The sequence below is a fragment of the Onychomys torridus genome, chromosome 13 (assembly GCF_903995425.1).
Source record: "Onychomys torridus chromosome 13, mOncTor1.1, whole genome shotgun sequence".
In the NCBI taxonomy this organism is placed as follows: Eukaryota; Metazoa; Chordata; class Mammalia; order Rodentia; family Cricetidae; genus Onychomys; species Onychomys torridus.
In genome coordinates, this window is record NC_050455.1 from 64,622,324 (window position 1) to 64,647,296 (window position 24,973).

The 24,973-nt window shown below is 41.9% G+C and overlaps 1 protein-coding gene across 2 annotated transcripts in view; it reads left to right on the forward strand.

The window, feature by feature from the left end:
• The first annotated feature begins 7,980 nt into the window (after positions 1–7,980).
• Smad2 (SMAD family member 2) overlaps positions 7,981–24,973 on the forward strand; it is a 78,240-nt gene continuing 61,247 nt past the window's right edge. For both annotated transcript variants that reach the window (XM_036204927.1, XM_036204928.1), the window contains exon 1: positions 7,981–8,073. The gene's annotated coding sequence lies outside the window, so the exon portion shown is untranslated. The remainder of the gene's footprint in view (positions 8,074–24,973) is intronic.

Here is a 24,973-nt window from a genome sequence, read left to right on the forward strand (position 1 = left end):
TTGCTTCAAATGCTCCTACTATGATGCTCTGCCTCACCACAAACTCAGAATGGGGTTATGTGGTGATATATTGTGTTACAGGGCCAGTTGACATGGACTAAAACCTCTGAAATCTTTAGCCAAAACAAATCTTTCCTCCTTAAATTGACTTTCTGAGGCATTTTGCTACAAGGATGAAAAGCTGAAACAGTAGACATTTCTCACTTGCATGCTCCCTAGCACCTGACTATATTTCATTTGTTTGTAGAGTTTATAATGACCACTGGAGAGAAGCGGTTCCTGATTATGAAACAGAAGCCCCTAAATGTCAGCTGCTTACTTTTCCAACTCTTCCTGTGGAGCAGAGCACCGATCACAGCCTATGGTCGGCCAATCTAATGGGTCTGCTTACCCATTGTAAGAGAGCTCTCAGATTACACTAAGGTGTTGTAGTTTTGTCCTGGAAAATAAAGTCATAACATCAGATTTGCATTTAGACAATATACTAATATTTTAAAAAGGTTGGCAGCTGGGGTGAGAATGAACTGGAGTTAAGATTCGTGTCAGGAAGTGAAGGAGCTACAGCAGTATTTCCACTCTATGATGACAGTGGGAACCAGCAGAGAGCCTGAAGAGATTTGGGAGATACTATGGTAATAGAGACAACAGGAATTCTGCTTTTATTGTGATATGAAGGAGTTAAGGAAGAAGGCTGATCACAGATGACTCTAAGGATTCTAAGTATAGGGAGTAAGTGGTGATGTCATCATTCAGTCACTTATTCAACAAACAATCAGTGCTTATTGTGGTAGGGGCTAGCTGTAATGCCCAGAATGAAGCAAAGCTAGACTATCTTTGCTGCAGCACCAATGACTGGGATAAGTCTCAGTTTGATATAGTCTCTATTATGTTGCTCCATCCCATCACCAACACAAGACTTAGATAAGTCCTTTATGCTCTAATTGCTAAGACCAACCAGCTTTATGAATCTGGCTTCTTTCTGCTACTTCTAGATTCTAAGGCAAGGGACCTGGCTTTCTAAGTTGCTACTGAAAAACATGCATAACACAGCTGGAATCTCAGGGAAAGTTAACTCACTGTGGGATGAACTTTGGCCAACTGGGTATATAGCATCTCTTTCTTCTTCTTCAGATGTCCCAAAGCATGACTACTCCATCATGATTACTTGGAGATGTCCTGTTTGGATGGGCTGTGGCACTTGTAGAGAGAAAGGCTGTTATTTCTTCAAGGTTCATCCTGGATCACTGTTGGTACAAAACTGTATCACAATGCATTGTTCTCCAGTCTTTCTTGGCTTTTCATCTCACTACTGATGTCCTGGACTCATACCTCCTAAATAAAGCACCAGGACCTATACCATGTCTCAGGCTGTTTTCTAGGGAACTGAGCCAAGATACAAAGTTAGGGCAAAAAATAATCAGTTTAGTTTTGGTATACTGAGTCTGAGTGAAACTGAGTAAAATTACATATACATTCAAAAATATTTAAGGGTAACTATGTGTAACAGAGTTAAGGCTGCTACAAGTGAACCAGATAGACATGCTTAAGGACCCTGTGGTGACAGGAGATGTGGCTTTACACCAATGGGAGGGTGGCAAAAGACAGATCAGCCCCTAAATGGACATGATGATTGCAGATACTGATGAGTTTTAAAGAAAAACAAAACAAAGACATAACATGATTAGAGTGTGTCTTTGGTGTGTGTTGATGTGGAGGTATTCTGACATAGGCTGGGTAGTGAAACACAGTGGGAGCAGATGGAAAAAGCCTCTAGAAAGAGAAGACAGACTTCTGCAGAAGTATCTAGAATATATATGGAAATTGAATATATTTGTCTGTCACTAGGGGTTTGGGTGAGGGTAGGAGATTGGCTTCTATTTTCACTGAGAATTAGCATGAGAGAGCATATGCACAAAATGTATGGGAGCAGGAAGACTGGAGAAGGTGAAATTCAGGACAGTTGTGTGGCAGCATGGGTGTGAGGGACTGTTCAGAGGTGGTGGAGGAAAATGAAGAAAACTATGTGAGTGATCATAGCACTGTGTTCCTAGAACTCTGGGGGAAGCCTGGGCCTCAGTTTCCTTGCTGGCAGAGTAAGAACATTAAATCAGACTCCATGGTTACATGGAGACAAGAAATAGCTGACATGGAGTCTCTTTGTAGCCTGAAATCCATCACTGCAGTCTTTAGGACTCAACAATAATTGGTTCTTTTCTACCATTAATTACATTTGGGCCCCTCATCAGCTAATACAATCACCAGATCCTCCAGCAAAATGTCTTTTTCATAGCTAAGGAGTATTTACAATAAGGACAAACAATTGAAGCTCATTAATTCAGTCATCAGGACACTGATTACGTATCTATTCTCAATTACAGCCAACCAAGTTAAGTAAGTTCTTCGTGAGAGCAATTACACTACCATGACTGACTCCTCAAGAGTATTAGACCTTCATACACTTACTCTGCCTAACAGCAGCCTGGCTCAGCCAATATGGTCACACAGACTATTATAATTGAGGCATAAGGCCCTATTGTTGACATCTGACTAGCATATTATTCTCCTTCACAAAGAACTTTAAACAATTTGTATATTGTTCTCAGTGTTTAGATGTTGGCTTTTGTTTAGCTTTTTCCAAACATGTAGAACTCTGATAATGTTCAATGTACTGGAACTGTACTGCAATTTTCCAAGTAACATTTCAACAATCATTTGTGAGTTATCTAATGACCAATTAATCTAATAATCATTTGTGGATTTAAATATGTAAATGAGAATAATGTAATAGATGCCCAGAGAATGAGAACTAGAACTTGTTTTACCATACTATTTTTCTATCAACCAAAGTAAATTTGTCTTACAATTTCTCATTTGCAAAAACCCTACCTCTATGTCTTACTTTTCTTCCTTTTATTGAAAATAGATTTCTTTTCTCATATAACATATCCTGATTATGGTCTCCCCTCCCTCTTCTCCTCCCAATGCCCCCTCTCATCTACATCCACCCTCTTTCTGTCTCTTGTTAGAAAACAAACAGGCTTCTACGGGATAATAATAAAATCAAACCAAACAAACAAATCATAATAGGACAAGAGAAGGCAGCAGAAGGGAAACAGCCCAAGGAGAGACACAAACCAGATGCAGACAGAGACCCACGTGTTTACACACTCAGAGACCCTGTAAAAACACTAAACTGGAAGCCACAGTATACACAAAGGACCTGAAGGATAAAAAAGAGAGAGACGAAAATAAAATGCTTAAAAATCAATCAATCAATCAATCCCTGTCATGATAGACATGAGACACGGAACCTCCAAAGATGCCACTGAGTTCATTTTCTGTTGGCATCTGCTGCTGGGCATGCAGCCCACCTGTAAGAGTAGTTTGTCTTCCCAGTGAGACTTCCTTGGAGAAAACTAAACTGTCATTTGTAAGTGGTTATCAACTGGAAATAGTGTCTGGGTTAGGGTTGGGGCATGTGTCCACTTCTCTTTCCAGCTCTAGGCTCCCATCTGGTGCAGACCCATGCAGGTCCTGTGCACACTGCCTCAGTCTCTGTGAGTTCATATGTGTGTCAGTCCTGTCGACTTAGAAGGCCTTGTTTCCTCCATCCCCTCTCGTTCTAACTCTCTTTCTGCCTCCTCTTTCTCAGGGTTCCCTGAACCCTGAGGGAAGGATTTGATGGAGACACCCTGTGTAGGGCTGAATGTTCCAAGGTCTCTCATTCTCTGCATAATATCTGGCTGTGGGTCTCTGCATTTGTTCTCATCTGCTGCAGAAGCTTCTCTGATGATGGCTGAGCGAGACACTGGTCTGCGAGTAGAGCAGATGTCATCAGGGGTCATTTTGTCACTCCATTTCTCTAGTAGGACAGCGGTACTTGGTTTTCCTCCAGGTCCCTGGGCTGTCTAGTCCCAGATTCTTGGTCACCCAGGCAGTGCTGGGTATGGCTTCCATCTTGTGGAGTGGGCCTTAAGTCAAACCAGATGTTGGTTGGTTACTCCACAGCTTCGGGCCACCACTGCACTGGCGTATCTTGCAGGCAGGACAGCACTGTAGATCAAAGTGTTGATAGCTGTACTGGCTGTTTCCAGTTCTCCTTGGTACCATACAGAGTACCTTCCAGTATCAAGAACACTAGCCAGTAGGGTGAAGGCTCTGGTAGGCACCAGCTTTCTCTTTCAACAAAAGCCACTTTGTCTTATAATTTCTAATTCTCAAAAACTTTACTGTTAGCTCTCTCTTTTTTTAGAGAGGGAGTTTGGCCAAAGAATGAGAATATTCCATGATCAGCCAATACTTTTACAGTAGGTGCATAACAAATGCCTGATGAACACCTGTTGAATTTAATATTTTCCTTTTATATTCCCATAGCTGTCTCTGGCATTTCCCATTAGATACTAAACACTTTCTAGCAAAACCTAGCACATAAATAAAGGCCTTCTGCATTCTCTCCCTTCTCTCTCTGGTGTGTGTAGGTATTTGTAAACATCGTCAATACAAATTCACTTAAAGCATGAAGACTCATTGTATTGATATACAAATCTGGCTGTGATTGAATATCCTCATAAATTTTCAAACCACATACAGTTGTTATTTATAACTTTTGCTCGGGTTATCTCATTCAGTCCATATTGTTTCAGTTTCAAAAAACTATCTTTTCTTATGTGATAATGTTCATTTCTACTCAGTCTCACCAGAAGCAGCACACATCAATCTTGACAAGATATCCAACAGTTACACAGAGAACTACAAAGAAGGACGGCACCAACTGTACAGTGCAGGCCTGTGATACACCTGCCTGATATAAAAACACTGTATCTTACCTTGTATCACTCATTGGCATGTTGGTAAGGTGTGAGGAGGCAACTGGGAAGCAGATGTTTTGACATTCGGAAGTTTACAATCTAGATGTGCAGACAAAGTAAGCACATATGAGAAGTTAAGAAACTCCCATTACTGTATGAATAAATCATCGAACAAAACATTAATCCAGGTAAGGTCATGGTATGTGTGTGAATCTGTATTGAGTAACAAAGAAAGTACACAAGTAATTCAACTTTGAGCTGAGTAGACCAGAGGGGATTTAGAGATTTATAGGCAAGAGATGAACATGAGTCGGATCTTTGGAAAAACTAATGCACAGGTTATTACTTTTTCAACCAAACTATAGAAGAATTGACAATGAAATTTAATTTTTTTTTTTTTTTACTCACGACTCTCAGGCCTTTTCCAGAAATAGCTATAATTTTTCTTATGTCTTTTAAACGCACTTTGAGTTGATTTAGGCTCAACTGATTTTATACTGGCATGAGTAATGAAGGGTTAATCTTGCTGTCCATTCATCTAAAAAAAAAAAAAAACCAGACTCATTCAATATAACTTATACAACAGGGACCTACTTATAGATCTTCAGGTACCCTAGTGGATTGCCAAGCTGATTGTTGCCATGGTAATCCTTGCTCCATGTGCCTTCCGCTTCTCTTGACCCACTTTGGTTTAGATGCATTTCTAACCGAGGGGATAGCAGGCATGCTCCCATTTCAATTCCCTTGGAGACTGTACTAGTAGCCAGGCTGGCCCTATTCTTTCCTTCAGTCCTCTAGGTCCTCTAGGGCAGTGGTTCTCAACCTTCCTAATGCTGAGACCTACAATACAGTTCCTCATGTGTGGTGACCCCCAACCACAAAAGTATTCCGTTGCTCCTTCATAATTGTAATTTGGCTACTGTTATGACTCGTAATGTAGATATCTGATATGCAGGATATGATACTGTTGAAAACCACTGCTCTAGATCTTGGAAGGCTTTCTAAATGGAGGAGTTAGGATCTCAAAGGCTGACACTTTGGAAGATGGTTTAACTCCAACTCAAGAAGCATATTCTAGAATCTGTGAAGCCCTGCTTTCCCCTTGACAATCACCCTTGTGACCCCCAAATCCACATAGACTCACACAATTACATTTTGTGATTCGAGACCACTTTTACCAGGCCGTTCTGTATTAGAGCTGCTGATTTCTATCAGTATAAAGAAGGGTGCAAGTCAGAACCAGTTTTCCTACTTCCAACTTGAACATCATTTGCCTTAACCACACACCCAGGTGGCCTTGGAAGGTTGAGACAAGAAATCTCCTTAAGTGGTGCCTCCCAAACTTAACTTTTATTTTGGTGGTGCTAGGGGTTAAAGTCAGAACCTACCATGGGCCAGACAAGTGCTCTACCAGTGAAGCACATCCTCTGCCCACAAACTGTTAAAATGAGGGTTATGTGGCCTTCGTCTAAAACTTAACAGAAGAAACACCCAAAACCCTCTGTAAAGGTGAATTTCTGCTAAATCCATGTTAGCACAAATATCTGTTCACAAACAAAAGTAGTTAATGGTCCTTAGTTTTCCTTTAGTTTCCAAGTCTTGTACTCTTCATGTTTATATTTGTGATTTCATCAGCATAGAACCATGTAAATTGGTGTTATCATTGCAAGTGAGTACCACTTTGTCAAAAGCCTTGGATTTGGATTAGAGGTGCATTCAAAACTATGCGTGGCTTATATCTGGGATGCTTCACAACTTTCCAATAAGAATAATGGTGGAGGTTCTGAAAGCCTATTTTAAAAAACTTGTAAGTCTCAAGGCATGACCAAGTAACTCAAGGTCCAAATGAAGGCCTTCTGGAATGCCCTCACATATGAGAAGAGGGCTTATTTCACTCTTAACAGCTTCAAGCTCCTGGACTGCTTTGGATTACTAGCGATGCTCGCTGGATTAACTGGAATCTCCCAGGAAACCTATGAAGGGGTAGGTAGGTATATGGGAGCGCCACAAACAGCCCAGGAAACTGTTTTCTGGTATTGTCTTTACCATTAGCAACCCGAGACACTTCAAATTTGGGTTTTTTATGCACCCTGGCCCAAACAGGTGCTTAACACTGGAGGTGATTATTTGGGGTTCAATCTTTCATCTGTCAGGGTTGAGTTAAAAAATCGAGATTACCGATGAACCTGGTTATGCAGCCGTGGGCAGTCTTAAATTTGCGGACTTGTTTGTTCCCTAGGTAAAGGTGAAAAGTTGGGGCCTAGGAACAGGGGCCCAGGGAAGGGAAAATGAGCTAGGGACAGCAAATTCAAGAGCACACAGCCAGGGGCTCACACTTTACAGTGAGCATTCGAAACATGTATCATTAATACTTCTACTTCAGAAGGACCCAAGGATCGGGTTGGAGAAAAAGACCTACCCCTAGCCCCAGCCTCCGACAAGTACACTGTAACTCCTCCCGGTGTTTTGCCCCCAACCCCCGCCACGAGGCCCCGCCCACTCATTTGCATAGGGCGCGCCCCTCTGCGGCCAGCGCTCCGGTTACTCCCGAGCTCTGCCGGCCCAGCGGCTGGGACCCGGCTGGGGGCGGGCCCGGGCCCGAGCACGTGTCCACTCCGGCCTCACGACGGAGGTGGGCGAGGGCTTAGCCGCGGCGCTCCACCCAGAGGCGCCGGGGCGGGGGTCTGCGGGCGTGGCAGGCTGCGCGGCCTTCCGCGCTGCTCCACGAGAGCCCCGTGGGAGCGCGCCGGACACGAACTCAAGCGCAACCGCGGGCGTGCCACCCCACCCGGCCGCGCCTCGCCTCACGCTCGACGGGGAAGGCGGGACCAATCAGCGAGCGACGTCTCCCTTCCGATTCCAGGCCCCCGACACGCTGCTCACACCCCGGGCTCCCCGTTCGCTGATTGGCTGCGCGTGCCGCCGGTCGGGCCGGAGGCGGGAGGCGGCGGCCCGCGCCTGCCCGCGCCCCGCTCGGCCCCCGGCCCTGCCCGCGGCGCCCGGCCTCCTTCCGTCCCTGCCGTGCTCCCTCCGTCTTCCGTGCGCGTCCTGCTCCGCCGGCGTGCCTCACGCCTAACGGGCGGCCGCGGGCGCCAATCAGCGGGCGGCAGGGTGCCAGCCCGGGGCTGCGCCGGCGAATCGGCGGGGCCCGCGGCTCGGGGAGGGAGGCGGGGCTACCGCGCGCGGCGGCGGCGGCGGTGGCGGCGGCGGCGAAGGAGCAGGTCGCCAGCCTGCAGCTCGCGAGCGCTGTGCTAGCCGCCCGAAGGTAGGTGCGCGGCGGCCGCGGCCGGGGCGGAGGGCGGCGGCGCGGGGTGCAGGCAAGGCCGGGGCGCGGGGACGCGCCGAGTAGAGCTGGCGGCGTCCTCCCTCCCTCCCTCCCTCCCCCCCTCCCCACCCGTCCGCCGGCCGCGGCGAGCGCGGGCCTGGGGGCGGGGCGGGGGCCCGCGGCGCAGTTCCGCCTGCGCGCGCCCACTCCTCCGGCAGCGCGGAGCCCGTCGGAAGAGGAAGGAACAAAAGGTCCGAGGCTCGGCTCGGACGGGGCGGGACCTGGCGCTGGGTGCAGGTAAAGCCGGGGCACCGGGAGCACCGGGCAGGGGTGTGCGGGGCCGGGTCACGTGGCCGTCCGTGTGGGGTGTGGCGGGCCGTGGCGCGCGGGCTGGGGTCGGCGCCGTGGGCAGGGCCGTGAGCCCCCGCCCCGCCCAGCCTGGCTGCGGCCCGCTTCAGTCCCGGCGCGCGGCCACACTCGCGGTTTGCGTTGCAGAAGGGCCCGGGAGCCGACTTATGGGCGTGTGGTACTTTGCTTCCACTTTTTCCTTTTTTTTTTTTTTCTCTCTCCTGTAGCCTTTGTTAACCATAACAGTCGCGGGTTCCGAGTCGCTGTGTGTGTACTCACAAACACGCTCGTGGCTGAGACTCTCGGGCTCATCCTCCACGCACTTGGGAAAGTTGCTCCGTGGGTGCAGCCTATTAGTTTCTAATCACACGCCTTTCGGAAGCATGCTAATTGATTGCACATATTTCAGACTTGGTTTTCACAATCGGTGCTTGGATTATTTTGTTTTAGGGATACTGTCCTTGGGCCAGGTACTTTTGTCTTCTCACCCTTGCGTGTTATGGTTTCCTTGTGCACCTAAACAAAAGAAAAACAGAAATCGAGGTTGATTTTGTTATTCTTTGCTTTCGCTCTTAAAGGCAAGTACTACCTGTTTGTTGTCAGACCAATTAGAAAAAAAATGCCAAGGTGAAAATATTTCAGCAGTAACATTCCGCCTTATTGTCAGGTCTTGTTGGAGTATTCTAAATGGTAATGTTGAAAACTAATGAAACGACATATGTAAATAAATGAATCATCGGGGCAAATTTACCTGAAGATCGTCTTTTTAAAAATGGTACCCTGCCTAATACGTCAGTTTCCAAAGTCCCTTTTAGTTTTCTCTGATTGTAACACTGATAAAGATGTTTCTCTTGAGCCTAATGTAAGAATACATTTGCTGCCGTGCTGGAAATACCTTTCCTATTAGTTTACTTTGATCCCTGTAAAAAGCAATTTTCCCTTTTACAGAGAAGTGTTAAGTAGTTAAAACGAAGTTGGAATAGTTTCAGTTCATGAGTTAGTGAAGCAGATGGAATCTAGACATGGGAGAAGTATTATATTAAGGTTTTTTTTTTCCCCCTTCCATTTAACTATGAAACAACTGCATAAAGAATTTTTTTCTACTAGGTCATTTGGCAAATGTTTATGTGAAATTCATAAAGTAACATTGCTGTTATTTTTAAAATGTTCTGTTTTTGCATAAACTTATCTGTAGTGGTAAGAAAAATTCTTCCAATCTATGGACATTTCTAAATTGAGTGTCCACTTAGATGCTTAATGTTAAAATCCAGTTGGCTTAATTGAGTTTAAGGTTGCTCACTGGCCGAGCTTAATTACTGCCCTGTGATTACAAACATCACTTGTGTTCCTTAGCAAGACACTGCTCTCAAAGCTTGGTGTCTCCTATTTTGTAGCTACCCTTCAAATGACTCCATGTTGTAGGTGTTCAGCACAGTTTGGTTTTTCAGGGTTCCAAGGTACTAGTCACTAAACAGCTATTCAGTCTATATGGTTCATAAAGTAATAGTCTTGGGAGAAACTGCAGAGTAATTTCCTGTTTGTGGCCTGCATGTTAGGCTTGGTTATGTGTTTGAACTCTTGGTAAGAATATTGGGGCTGCTTTTGTACACAGCCCTTTCGTTCAGGTGATCAGAGGTGCTAAATGAGGAGAGCAAGTGGTCTCTTCTCATTTTATACTGTAGATGCTAAATGAGGAGAGCAATGGTCCCTTCTCATTTTTATACTATAGATACTGAATGAGGAGAGCAATGGTCCCTTCTCATTTTATACTATAGATACTAAATGAGGAGAGCAACTGGTCCCTTCTCATCTTGATGCCGTAGATAACAGACTGTAGCTGTGATCTCAGGAGGCTGTGAGTGAACAAAAAGGCTAACCCGGTTTAGCTTCATGAACTGGTGGTTAAGGACCTTTTATGTTTTTATATTCTGATATATTAGATTTGACTTTTGGGCCTGTTTTCCTTCTTGCTGCTGGGTTTTGGTTCTGTTGGTTTAATGCTCTGGACTTCAAAAGCCATCTTTGCAGCAACTTTTTTTTTTTTTCTTTTTTATACAGGTGCTTTTGTAGTGCATGTAGGAGCTGTATATAGTGCAGTCTGGCAGATGGAGGTTTATTCATATTCTTGGGACAAGAATCCTTTTTAGGGGGTGGAGAGAGGCATATCGTTTTAGATGCTTTGTCTGAGTAGAAGCACAAGAGACATTTTTAGGCCCTTGGTTCCTGTGAGTGCAAAGATGTTTTCCAGTAAGTATTGCAAAGGTGTGTCAGAAATTGACCATAAAGAATTCAGTATCTATCACTCTATTGGACAAGTAACATTCGCTCACTTACACACAGACTTTCTCTGTGACTAGTCACACTAGTATTCCATAGTGGAATTAGGAAAGAAAGAACTCGTGTCTTATGGCCAAGGCCCCAGAGTAAGAAAATGAATTATATTAGAGTATGAGTTGAGGAGCCTGAGTATTTGATACATTCATTCACAGGAGGTTCTTGAAGTATACTTGTGTTGCTTTCTATCAAGGGTGAAGGATGACACTAGGGGAGATGGGATATATTAGCTCCTGTGTCCCTAAGAACAATATCTTTTTTGGGGTGGGGGTAGTGTCTGCCACTTTTTGCAGTTCATTCAAACCGAAGATATGGCTGATCTTTCAGGAACATGCTTGTTGAACAGATGTACAGTTGCTAAGCTTAATTTGGTCACAATTTGATTAACTATTGCCCTGTAGTTAAGAAAGTAGTTAAAGAAAGAAAAGGAACTTGAGTCATTTGGGTTTCAGCGAAAGGAATATTGTATGCAAATGGTTAAGCCAAGAATACCGATTGGACAGCATTGTCATGTAGTGGAATGGCCTTGGAGTTTGGACTCATAGCCCTGGGCTGGTATTTGGTTTCTCTCTTGTAGTATTGGGTAAATTAAACTCCCAAGTCTTGGTTTCCTTATTAAAGTGGAAGGAGTCGCTTTTGCCTCTTGTGATTGTTATAAAATTAGTTAGAGAACTGAGAGAGAACATTCTTTGAGACAGGATTCTCTCAATTTAACATTCTTGTTCTTTAGTTAGTTATCTGGGCTCTTCTTAATGCAGATGATCTGCTAGTAGTATTATCCCTGACCTCCTATAAATTGGGACGAGAAACAGACATTGACCAACGAGACCTTCAGCCTAATTGTCGAAGTCTGTACCTTAAAGCATAGGGGGATCCTTTCAGGTCCTTAGTTAGAACCTGTTGGTATTTACTAAAATGTTTTTAACAAAGTTATCTGTCATCTAAGTCCACAAACTGAAACTAGTAGATTATGGGTAGTGTGGGAGGCTTAACAGGGTGTGGTGGGGGTAGATAATAGGTTGGGGGCACTTCTAACTTACTGTCTTTGTTAAGAGAAAACAGATAACAGCCTGGAGGGGATAATAAAGATAATCTTCAGGACCCAGAAGAGTACCCCAAGCTCTCGACTAGTATGTCAGGGACTGTTCAGAGCAGGGCCAGACCTGAAAGCCTAGCAGTAAATGTTTATCAGTTAACTGAAATTTGGTTTGGGGGAAGACCTGTTAAAGACCCTCTTATCTACTTAATATACTTAGATGATTATTCAGGATGCTCTACAGATAGGGTAGAGCATTGTGCTATAGCCAAGGAAAGACTTCATGAAAGATCCACAAGTACCTTGTATTCAAGGGCTCTAAATTTAGACTGAAGTCTTTCTCAAGTAAGGTGCCCTTAGGGATACAGCGGCAATCATATTGGAGAGAAGTCCATCCTTTCTGATAGCCTGCTGGTGTCAGGTGAGAGTTCTCACTCAGGCTTTGAGAGACAGTGTGCTAGAAATTCCTGGACAGAGCAAATGTGAACAATGCACTCACCTCTGCTCAGGGTTTCTTGTTTCTTAATATTACGACCTTTGAGTTTGAAAAAAAAAAAAAAAAAACCAAAAAACTTATGAGGCAGGGCCTCACTATGTAGATCATACTTTCTCAGACTGGCCTCAAATTCTATGTAGATCAGGCTGGCCTTGAACTCAGTGATCCTTCCAGAAGACTCAGCCTATCAGGTGCTGAGATTACAGGTGTAAGCCAATATGCCTGATGACTTTGATTATTTATTTGGGTCCTCCTTCCTATCTCAGGGTTATTTTTCTAAATATCCAATAATTTGTTGGTGACCTTTTAATAAGGCAGCCTTGCCTGATTTAGCTGTAGTAAAGAAACTAGTATTTTTCATTATTTTCATTATTGCTTGTCCCTGATCAGCTTTGGTTATTTTCTGTAATGTTGTAACGGTGATGCCTTTAGTTATGATTCTAGATTTATGTCGCTAAACATGGCTCTTAATTCACTTCAGTCATTTATATGTGAAGAACAGAGTTTTGTCAAGCCGGTTGGAGTCAGGCATCGCCTCTAGTTTGGCCAGGTGGCTAGCCATGTTAGAGTGATTTGTGAGCTGTCATCTTGCCTCAGTCCTGCAGTGTGAGCGGTCTACTGTAGTTCAGTCAGTTTCGCTTAGTCGTAGCTAAATCCACTCATAGGACAGGTGCCTGGGATTTGATGTGTCTTTGTGTTTGTTTTTAAAATACCCTTTCATAGTTTTACACAAGCATAATCTTTGAAAATACCCGCCCCAGCCTTATTCCCCTCCACCTCCCACCACACCCCTTCTCATCATATTCCTTTTCTATTTCCATGCTCTTTGACCTGTTGTTATTTAGTAGAAGTGTTTGCATGAACATGGGGTGTGGTTATTTACTTGAAAAGGAAAGGTATGACTTAATAGTGACTATGCCACTGAGGAATATGACTCCTCTTCCTCCAGCACCATTGACTGCTTATAGCTATGGAACCTTATGAGCCCTCCTGTCCTTAATGGAATCTTGATGGGACCAGTCTTGTACAGGTAACCACGGCAGCTGTGAGTTCATGATTACAGTAGTCACCATGGCCAGAAGATGATGTTTCACATCTTTTGGCTCTTACATTTTTCTGCTCCCTCTTCCATTGATGTCTCCTAAGCCTTGGAGGAGTGTGATATAGATGTCTTGTGTAGGGCTGAATACTCGTCTCTTATTCTTATTCTCTTATTCTCTTTGACTGGTTATGGTATTTGCATCAACCAGCACCACTCCCTGCAGAACCTAGTTTGTAACTATTTAGAAGACACACGTTTATAGTATCAGGAAGTATTTGGTCATCTCCATAAGTCATGCCACTATCACACCTGTGGGCACATCTTGCCTAGCAGGTTGATACCTCAAAAGAATTGGAGCTAGGTCAAACAGTTGATTTTTCTCTCCCTTTCAGTACTATAAAAGCTAGCTGGCAGTGGGAATCTTCCAGCTCAGTTATAGCTTGATTTCTTTATGTGCTGAAATCAAAGTGTAATATCTTGGGCAATAGGGTAATCATCTAGTTCTGGTGGTCAACCAAGAGAAATGACAATAATACGCATGCATGCACGCACTCACGCACGCATGCACGCGTGCACAGCGCGCACACATTGCAGGGGCTGGGGAGTGGGATCTCCCTCATGACAACTCATGGAAAGGTATCTTACAGCCTGGCATTGGGGATTTATTTCATTTAATGACACATGACTTTCAGGAGCAGCATTATCCACCTGTGCAGAGTACCTCCTTCAAATTCTTATTTTATTTTATTTTTAAATTGTCTTTCAAAATAGTAGGTTTCCACATGACTCTTTCATACATCATTCATTTGGTTAATCCTCTCCCCGCCTCTTCATGCCCCCCCCCCATTTCCTTTCTAGTTTCCTGGCCTCTACAGACACTGTCTTTTATCACTGTACCCATAAAAAAATCCTGAACAAATTCTAAATTTGTTGTTAAAATTTGGAAATTAATGTGAAATTTTTACTGGTTTTTCTAGATTCACAGTTCTTGAAAAATGTGGAATTTCATTGGCCATAAGTCTATAAAGTCTGTAAGTAGAAACTTTTGTGCAGTTGCAGCTGAAGGAAGAGCTACGTTTCTTTGAGTTACCTGCAAAACCCAGGCTTCTTTTCCTTTTTTGGGTGGGATACTTTCTTGTAGGTTTAATATGTTCAGGGAGAAAGAATATTCTGTGAAAAATATCCAAAATAAAGTGTTTGTTGTTGTTGTTTTAAAGTAGTAATAAAAGTAGGAATCGGGGGAGTGGGCAGTGGCAAAGCCCTACCTGTTCTTGCCCACTCCCTCATTCTTGCTCACAGACACATTTGAAGCTTGCTTGGGGAGCAAGAGTTTTAGAGAAGCTGGGCTGTGTGTGTGACAGGTAGCAGCCAACTCTGGTGCCACTTTAGCACTTGAGATACAGATGATGTGGCCGAGGAACTGAAGTTAAATTGTATATTGTTTTAATTTTTTTAAAAGATTTATTTATTTATTTATTATGTATACAGGGGAAGGTGCCAGATCTCATTACAGATGGTTGTGAGCCACCATGTGGGTGCTGGGAATTGAACTCAGGACCTCTGGAAGAGCAGTCGGTGCAGATGGCTCTGAGCCATCTTTCCAGCCCTATTGTTTTAATTTAACTTTAGATGCCATGTTATAGGCATTGGCTGCTGTATTTGACATCACAGGTAAAGACCACATTTACCATTGTAGAAAGTTCCATTGGCACCAGCTACTCTAGATGTACTGAATTGATTGCAGCCAACAGGCACTGCCACATGATTGATGTGGGTACTAGGTGATGCTTCAAGAGTTAGAGAAGACTGACTCAGGAACTGGAAAGGCCATTAAGAGAACATGGCACTCTGCTGACTTGCATTTGGGCCTGTGCAGTCTTGTGCTGGTGTGCATTTATGATCTGGGATGCTCACAAGCTGATGATAGAGATGCAGCTTTCACACAGCCTATTAAAGGTATAAATTTGCCTGGCTAGGAACAGGTTGTCTACACAGAGCTCACTCTCTGTGTCAGGTGGATCTTTATGGAACTAAATGGAGTAGCTTGTCTACATAGAGCTTGGCCCTTGTGTGAGGTGGATTCACTGAACTAACTGCCTGCTTCATGGGTTAAATCCAGACACACGTGTTCTTAACAGTCCATAAAGTTGCACATTTGAATGTTTTCTACTTGTTTAAAAGGCACATTACCTGCCATCCTCCATGGGGCTGACTTAGGTCCTTCTTGACTAGTTTAAAGCTTTGGGAGGAACCTTGTTACTAAGAGAATTGAAAATCTGGTTTTCATTTTTTTAACTGTATGTTTTAAATGGGGTGTAATAGTGGGGATTGAATCTACTAAGTAAACATTACCTCTAAGCTATATCCTCCGCTCTATGTTTTAATTTTAAAACTCCTTATTATTACTTTAATTACCAGTGATTTCTTTGATTAACACAGGAAATTTCAGGTCATTGGTGATGTTTTTCTCTGCTTAATGTGCTGTGTTTAAATATAGATTGCCAACAGTCTAAAATAGTGGGGTGTTTGTTTTGTTTTGTTTTGTTTTGTTTTTTTGTATTTCTGTTGGAGCTTTTGGTATCCTATAAGGCAGTCATCATTGTCTTTTCAATTTTTTACATCTGTTTTATTTATTCTTGTGTATGGTGTGCCAACCAAGGTGCTTATGTGGAGGTCAGAGAAGAGTTATGGAGTTGATTCTCTCTCCACCTTTTGTAGGTTCTGTAGGAAGAATTAAGGTCATTGAGCTTGCATTGGCAACCCCGCCTCAGTTTTTATTTTATTTTTTTATGTGTAGGGTTTTTTGTCTTAGTCCTGCTAGACAGGGTCTCTGTTGAACCTGGAGCTTTCTGTTTCACACTTAGGCTGGTGGCAGGCAAGCCCTGGTACCTCCCGTCTCTGCTCCCTCTACCTTTTTACAGGGCTGCTGGGGGGCAAACTCAGGTCCTCAAGCCTGTGCTACATGTCAGCGCTCTGACCCATTGAGCCATTTCCCCATCCCGGGTTCTGTTGTGGGAAACTTCAAGTATGTATTAGGGTACTTTATATTCCTTGGCCATTTCAAAGGTACTTGAAATCTCTCTTCCTTTCATAGCTCTTTGAAAGAGCAATTTGTATTTGCTCTCTCTCTCTCTCTCTGACTCTCATACATGCACGCACACCAGTGACTATGATTAGAGCTTCTTACATGCTAGCTGGACAAGTGCTCTGTCACTGAGCTACCTCTCTAGCCCTACATTTGCTTTCTGTATTTAACTCCTGCTTCTGTTCTCCATTTCAACTTTGGCATGGAGTTTTCTTGCCAGATTCTCTCCTATTCTCTTAGATGAAGTGTCAGGTTTCGTAGTCTTCTCAAATGGTTGTGCTACTTCCACCACCGTTTGCTGTAATGAACTATTTTATCCAAATACTGTTTGTTTGTTGACTTTCCCAGCCCAGGAGAGAAACTTGAGATCTTCCTGACTCAGCCTTTTAGTGCTGGGATCAAAGGTATGTGTGATCATACCCACTCTGGGTTTCCTGTGGTGACATAAACAAATGTGCTAGAAAAGACACAGGTTAGGACCATTTCTTCCACTGCAAATACACAGAAGTGTCAGAGAAAATGACTCCATAGTTTCTCCTGTGTTTAGTTGAGAAAGGGAGAGATGGTAGGAAAAGTTAAGTAAAACATCAAGCTGCTTTGGTGTAATTGAAACATTTGCTTCTAGGAGGAGCTAGGAAACACTAGTTTGCATCTAGATTTTAATGTCCCAGGAAGGTGAAGCAGAATAAATGTAAAAGAAACTACAGCCACAGTTAGATGTGGCATGATGGGAGTGTGTTAGTCTATCTTGACAATCAGAGAATACATAGTAAGTCTTTGCCACTCATCTGCCTTTGCAAGGCAAATAGTGCTACCAAACTTCTGTTCATCTGTAAGCACACATGGACAGATAATGCCTTTTAGCGTATATGGTCAAATATTATAACTGAAAGTTCATCTTGTAGATTGTTTTATGTCAGTACATAATGAATGCCTTTTGTTCTGGTTTTGTTAACATCCTGGCTTTTATACAGTTTACATATTGTGTGTGTGTTGTATTCACATTCACACTTGTACATGCACACATATGTCATGGTGTACTTGTGGAGGTCACAAGACAACTTAGAGAAATTGGTTCTTCAACATAAGTATTTTGGGGACTAACTCAGGTCATCAGGCTTGGCGGCAAGTACCTTTACCCTCTGAAGGTGTATGATATTCTTGCATCCATATTTCACCAGAACTCTGTTGGTGGACATTTACATTACTTTTAGTCTTGTGATATTAGAAACAGTATTGCAGCAGATACCTTACCTCATTAAGTGCCTGTAGAGCTATGTCTCTTAGATTTAGAGTAATGGGCCAAGAATATCTGTCTTAGGGAAGGATAATTTTATCATCTTTTTGCATCGGTAATAGTTATACATATAGTCCAAAAATCAAAAGCACCAACAGGAAATTGAAGTGCAAAGTAATTTCTCTCTTATCTCCTACCTGCAGTTTTGTTTTCCAGAAATGCCCCTATTATTATATTATTACTAGTTTCTTACATATTTTGGAGCTGTTCTGTCTGGTATGATAGCCTTTAACTATGTGTGGCTCAACAGCTCTTCAAATGGTTCGTCTGAATTGTGATGGACTGTAAGGCTAGGATATGCAGTGTTTAGGGTTCTAACAGCGCACAACATAGACTGTAGACGATCTCAGCATTTTTAATAACTACTACATAACAGTAATTACAAAGAATGCTTCCAGCCGTACAAGTGGCTGGAAGGGGAAAGAGTGGCCAAGGCAGAACCAGGCTCAGTTGGTATGAGATTTGGCAGTGGTTTTGTGACCACAGCACCAAAGGTACATGCACAACTGGAAAGGTAAGTTGGGCTTTATGACAGTTTAAAAGCTTTTGTGCATCAAAGAACATAAAATGTGAAGATAATTCTCACAATGAGAGATTATATTTGGAAATAGTATATCTTATAAAGGTTTAGTATCTGGAGTATTTATTTAAAGAATTCTAGACAAAAGAACTAAAAAGTAGATAGAGGACTCAAATGGACATTTCTTTGAAGATGTCCAAATGGGTCCAGGCATTTGAAAATGCATTCACTAGCACTGATCAGACCACAGTGAGAGTCATTCCACTTCTGGGAGAATAGAAGTTCAGGTTGGGAGAAATTGTTCAGTCACCTTGGTGCTGTGTTGAGAAAAGCAGAGCCATTCACATCCTTTTCTGCACTCAGCTTCCAGCTTTGTCCTCAGCATTGTGAGGTTTCCTGTCACCAGCTGTGGTCCAGCTGTGGTGGGAGGTGGACTTTGACTCTTTGCTGGACTGCAGTTGTGATGGCCCCTTCTATGTGGAAACACCTACGTTGTAGTTGTGGGGTTTTTCCTCGGTTTCCTTGGGATCCTCTCTATTACCTCTGTTGTCTTTCGGGAACTCCTGTTTGCATCTGAGAACTGCTCCTCCGGTTTTCTTCCCCATTTTTGTCTTCCTCTCCGTCGCTCCCTCAGTGGACGCTGCCTTTGCTCCAGCCTGCTGTTCTTACTGCTCTGTCTGGAGTGATTGTTTTCCTGCTCTGTGTGACGCCAGTGTTCTTGAAGCTAGCTCCTCGCTTCTGTTGTTATTTGCCGTTTTTCTTCAGGTAGTCAATGCTTGTATATATGCTTCTCCAAGAAGTCGGGGTCTGAAAAGCTGTACAGAAACTGGAGACATGGGGGGAGACTTATCTCCTTAAAGTTTTCAGGAGAGAGTTGAGTAGGCTGTTGTTGGTAAGCTCTCACTATCAGTATGTGTGTGTCTTCTGAGGTTGATTGATAGTCTCTTCAAGAGTATTAAGAATCTGACCAACAAGGTAGAAGTCTGGCTGTTGATGTTTAAGAGCCAGGACCCAACAGAGAACAGGGCTTGAGAAAGTCCTTAGTGTATACTTGAGTATTTACTCTGTTCAGTGATACCTTGCCAATTCCTGGTCAGGACTTGTTTTACGCCACTGAACAGTGAGACAGAAAAGCAGTTGGTTAAAGAGGTTGGGGAGTTATTCTAGGGATCAAATTCCCTAAGGATCAGTTCTCATCCAGCCCTGTCAGTTTTATCTTCTCCCTCCTGACCCCCAGTTTCAGCTTGTGAGTTAGCCTGTTGTTTCTTAGCGTCTCCTACAGATGACTTAGAGTTAATAGTTTCTAAGTTATTTACAGTTAGTAGTATTTGTCCATTTTTCACCTATGAGTTGTGTTCCCCTTTCCTTATCTATTTTTCCCTATTCTCATGAGCATTTTTTTCTTTTTAAAATTCACTTATTATTTTTAAGGGGAAGGATAGGGACTTTTAGCTGTGTTGCATTAGACTGGTCTTGAACTTGTGGGCTTAAGAGATCATCCTTTGCAGCCTCTCTAATAGCTGAAATTTGGTATGTACCACTATACCTGAATCCTTTATTATTATTTATAATTTAAAATTGCTTTTATTATGCCTTTTAATAAGCTACTGTCTTTGCCTGTAATCCACTGATAAGTTCAGGTTTCCCATTCAAACATTTTTAAGAGTCACCCTTTGAAGAATTAAAATAGAATATATAAGATAAGTCTGTGAGGATGAGCAGATAGAAATGAAGAAAAAAATTGATCATAAGGGAGTAATGGAGAAAAAAGTGAATAAATACTTAGAAATGAGAAAACATGAAATGGTAGAAATTAGTACGTCTGTAAGCCTGTGTTGTACTAGTTACTTTCCTCCTGCTGTGATAACTCCGTGACCAATGCAGCCCCAAGAAGAAAGGACTTCTGACTACTGCAGAAGGGTTTATGGTTCCAGAAAGATAAGAGTGTACCACCGTCATGTGGGTGGAGTGGAGGTGTGGCAGCAACCGGCACGATGGCCAGAGCAGCGGTGGGAGCATCTTGAGAAGCAAGTAGAAAGCAGAGAGCAAACAAGGAATGGTGTGTGGCTTCTGAAGTGTCAAAGCTGTCCCGGTGACACACTTCTTAGCCAAGCCATACTTCCTACACCTACCCAGGCACCACCACTGATGGGGGAACCAAGTAACCAAATGCCTGAGGCTATGGGGGACATTTCATTCAAACCACCATACTCTGGTAGGTAATTTTAGGTTATATTTACAGATGAAAGAAAATGGACCTTAAAAAAATTCAACTAAATATTTTTTTAGGAATAAATTGAAAGTCTTAGATGCTTGGGATGAATAGTGTTAATTGGGTTTTTATTTTGTTTTAGAATATGTACATATACATAAAGATGTCAGGATGGGGCACAAGTCTGAGTATGAAATTTGTGTTCATATATACCCTGTACATGTAGCACAAAACTAGTTTTGTACACTATTTTTAGTGAGTTTACATTTTGACTGCAACCAAACATATGAGGTCATGGGTGCGGAATTCTGCATTTGTGGTGTCATGTTGGACTAAAAAATTTCACATTTTGGATTATGACTTTGATTTGGAGATAGATTTCTGAACGTATGGTTGCATAATTTACTAGTAAAAGGAAAAGGGTTTCTAAGTAATCTATAAAGTAAGTTAGAATTAGAAGGATAAACATTTTATGATAGGAAATTTTAACATACCTCAGTAATTTAAGAAAAGATAGATTCTTAAAAAGTTTACCAAGGGAGGCCAGACGGTGGTGGTGCATGCCTTTAGTGCCAGCACTTGGGAGGCAGAGGTAGGCGGATCTCTGCGAGTTGAAGGCCAGCCTGGTCTACAGAGCAAGTTCCAGGAAAGGCGCAAAGCTACACAGAGAAACCCTGTTTTGGAAAAAAAAAAGTTACCAAGGGTCCGGGAGTATAGCTCACATTCTAGATTAAGCCGTCATTCGTCTGACTTAAAAACAAGTCAGAACAACAAAAGTATATAGGTTTGGAGTGGGGCAGCTAGCAAACATTTCACAATGACAGAATAGGTGGTTTTCTCCAGTAATCATGGACTTGTGTTAGACTCCAAAGCAAGGGTTCAGAAATTCTTTCCTAAATCACATTCTTTGGTTCCAGTACAATTAAGCCAGCAACATAACAGTCCCCTAATCCATAGTTGATAATAAAATACAAACTTCAAAAACGGTAGGGTCTGCCTACCACAGTGTCCATGTGGAGTTCATTTTCTTTACGATGACCTGGGTATTACAGGCTTGTTTGACAATACACCTATATCCACTGAACCTTCTTGTCACCCATAAAACACATACTTCTGAATAGATGGTGTGAGGAACCCCTCAGTGAAAATTAGAAACCATTTAGAAGGGAATGGTGAGAGTGCTGTTTCCCTAACCTGAGGAAGGACTAGTCATGTATGTGGTCCAGTTAGAGTGCTTGGGGTGTGTGTGAAAGATCTGCTCTCTTGGATACTCCAACAAACCAAAAGTCTCGTGGTCCGCAGTGCAATTAGTTCTGTGAGAAACTTAGGAGCCTAAGAATTTGTAGTAAAATGAACACGGTAGAAGTTGGAGGTAAATGTAAGTATTAACTCAATAAAAAACATAATTAGTTGGAGTTTGCCTTAAATGTAAGAATGATTGAACACTAGCAAATTTGTAAATGGAACTCATTGCATTGACAAAATTATCACAGCAATGGAGAGTACCATAGGAAGCTCATGATGGATGACAGGAGGAAATTGTAAAACCAGCGCTTAAAACAAAAATATTTAAAAAACTAGGAAGATGAGATTAAAATGTGTTAAACCTGTGAATTTGTATAACTGATAAAGTGGCTATTTAGTGTACAGATGACATCAATAAACAGCTGCATGGATGGGGAAGGCAGATTGAAGGAAGGTGAGAACCTTCTTGGATGAAAGGCTTTGTTGAGTGAGATGGTAGATACAAATTTATCAAACCACATCTTTTAACATTTCTATTTTATATACAAATTATGCCTCAGTAAAATTAATTTTAAAAACTGTAAATATCAATGTGTTTTTATTCTTGTAACATACAATTTAAACTTAAAAAGCATGCCATTTAAAATGATAACACAAATTATAAAATACCTAGGAGCAAATGTAACTCCCAATTCAAATTATAGGAAGAAGCGCTTGCACTTATAGGGAGAAACAGTATCATAAAGCTGTCAGTTTTCTTCCAGTAATTTGTGAATTCAGTGTCATCACAATTAGCATCTTAGCAGGTGAAAGAGCATTCATTTATAGATATCTGGGCATAGTAATATGTAGCTTCATGATTGATGCACTGTAGTATTTGCCTCGGGTTTAGATACCAAAGAAAACCAAAAAGCCAAGAAACACAGTGTCATATACTGTCAGAGAAACCTTAGAAGTCATGGTGCTGGTGCACTTTGTGGTCTGTATCAAGAAGGGAAGACACTGTACCTGTAAATGTATTCCAAATCGGCTACTGGAGGTGAAATGTTAATGCGTTAGATTCTTAGAATGTAACACCACATGGGATGATGTGAATGATAGAAATAATATATATCACCAAATAACATTTAAAATAGCTGATACATCTTACCACACTAATGTGAAATGTTAAAATATACAAAAGACCTTCAAAAATCACTTGCTGCCTAAAGATGTGATGTAGCAGAATTGTTAGAAGTTCTTATTAATAAAATCAAACTCAGGCCAGTCATTGGGGTGAATGCTGGAAGATCAGAGAAGCAGAACAAGCTACAGCTTCCTCACCTCGTCAGTTCCTCTGCTGGTCTTGTTTCCTCAGATTGCAAGCTTCTGAGTCCTCATCCAAATGAATCTCAGCTGCACTGTGCTGCTCAAAGCCTAAAAGCTAATGCTTAACCAGCCATATGCTGCTAGTTTCTGGTCTTCGCCTTATATATCTTTCTCTTTCTGCTGTCACTCCCTGGGATTAAAGGCTCGCTTTCTGAGATTAAAGGCGTGAGTCACCATGCTTGGCTGTATACTTGAACAAATGGATTTCTGCCTCTGGAATGCTAGGATTAAAGGCGTGTGCTACCATTGCCTATCCTCATGTTTGATATTGTGGCTGTTCTGTCTCTGACCACAGATAAGTTTATTAGAACACAATACCACCACAATGTATAAAGCTTATGTAGTTGAATATATGTGATTGCTGTGAATTAAGAGAAAAGATAGTGAATATGAACAAGGGGTTGCTAGGAATAGAACCCCAAACAGCAGTGGCGAAGATGTCCCCAAAGTCTTTATCATGACCCCTGTATATAAAACCCATCCTACGACTAAAATTAGAAGGTCCAGACAAGTGTCAAGTATTGGTGATAATTGAATAGGCTCATAATTCTTTGGAGAAGTAGCAATTGGTATAACTACATTAGCAAAGTGGAGTACAGCATGCGGGAAAATGTCTCTAAAGAGTGTGTGCATGAATGAACATTAGGTTGCAGTGTGAAGTGTGCTTGCCGTGGCACTCTTGGTTAAAGAGTTTTAAAGTGATTGCACTAGGAGAGCGTTCACATAGTGTAGAAAAGCATATATGGTGGACTCCTAAGAGTGGAAAACTGCAGCTAAGTAATTGCAAAGAGGACATTCACCATTGGCCTTGAGTCATACAATGCCTTACTGTATTCAGCTGGAGTGAGTGAACTAGGATATAGGGTTTTTTTTTTATATGTGTAGGTCAGCACAAGTAGTTACAACATTGACTGAAGAAAGTCAGTTGACCAGAGTGGGGTTCAACATAAACTTACAAAGCATACAAAGTTTTAGATATACTTACAAAATTTTAGATATACAATGTGGCAAAACCCGTAAGTGAACAGTTGCAGACAGGAGGAGAAGCATCTGGAGGGGAATGGAAGTAGTAAGGTATATGTAGAGCTTCTTTACTGTATTTGCCATGCCTTATAGTTGATTACTATACAGTCCTAACATTCCACAGTGGGTCAGAAGGATAGAGGTATTTAATATGAAGTGGGTGAACTCTGATACTGACACATGTTAATCTGCTCTGCCTAGAGTAAGCCTTACTGTTTTTAACATCCCGTCTCAATAATAAAGATACTTGGAGGAGTGAGTAAATTTAGCAAAATGTATAAGACCTTTGTGGAAGAAATTATTGACATTTTGATGGATAATTGACTCTAAAATAACTGCAAATATCATATTTTCATACACAGATGTATTCACAAATTAATTACACTTCTGATCTTCTATAGGATTTTTGTATGGAACTTGTGTATTCCAGGAGATAATATATCAGAGGATGAAAAAAACATCCTAGTCATTTGGAGATTTTTTTTTTTTTTTTTAAGAATGCATATTCTCTCGTATCATTTACATCAAAAGTGGTTTAAAAAAAGAACAGTTGAAGACTGCATAGAAGAAGAATCATAGTTAAATAAAATATGTAGCTAATGCTGTTTGTAAAACTTGGAGGATTATCAATAATTAGAAGATCTTGTTAGAAACTCGATAGTCAGATCTTACTTACTTAATTGAAACTTTCCAGTGAGTAATCTTGGGATCTTAGATTTAGAAAGATACTGTGTAAACTGTCTTTAACTGTCAAGACTGTCTTTCTGTGTTTTCAAAACCTATGTTATATAACTATCATTTGTTGCTGGAATTAGAAACAGATACTGTCTGAACATAGTATTTAGTTCTTGCAGATACTAGAAGACAAAATCAAAGCCCTCCATGTCAGTGCGC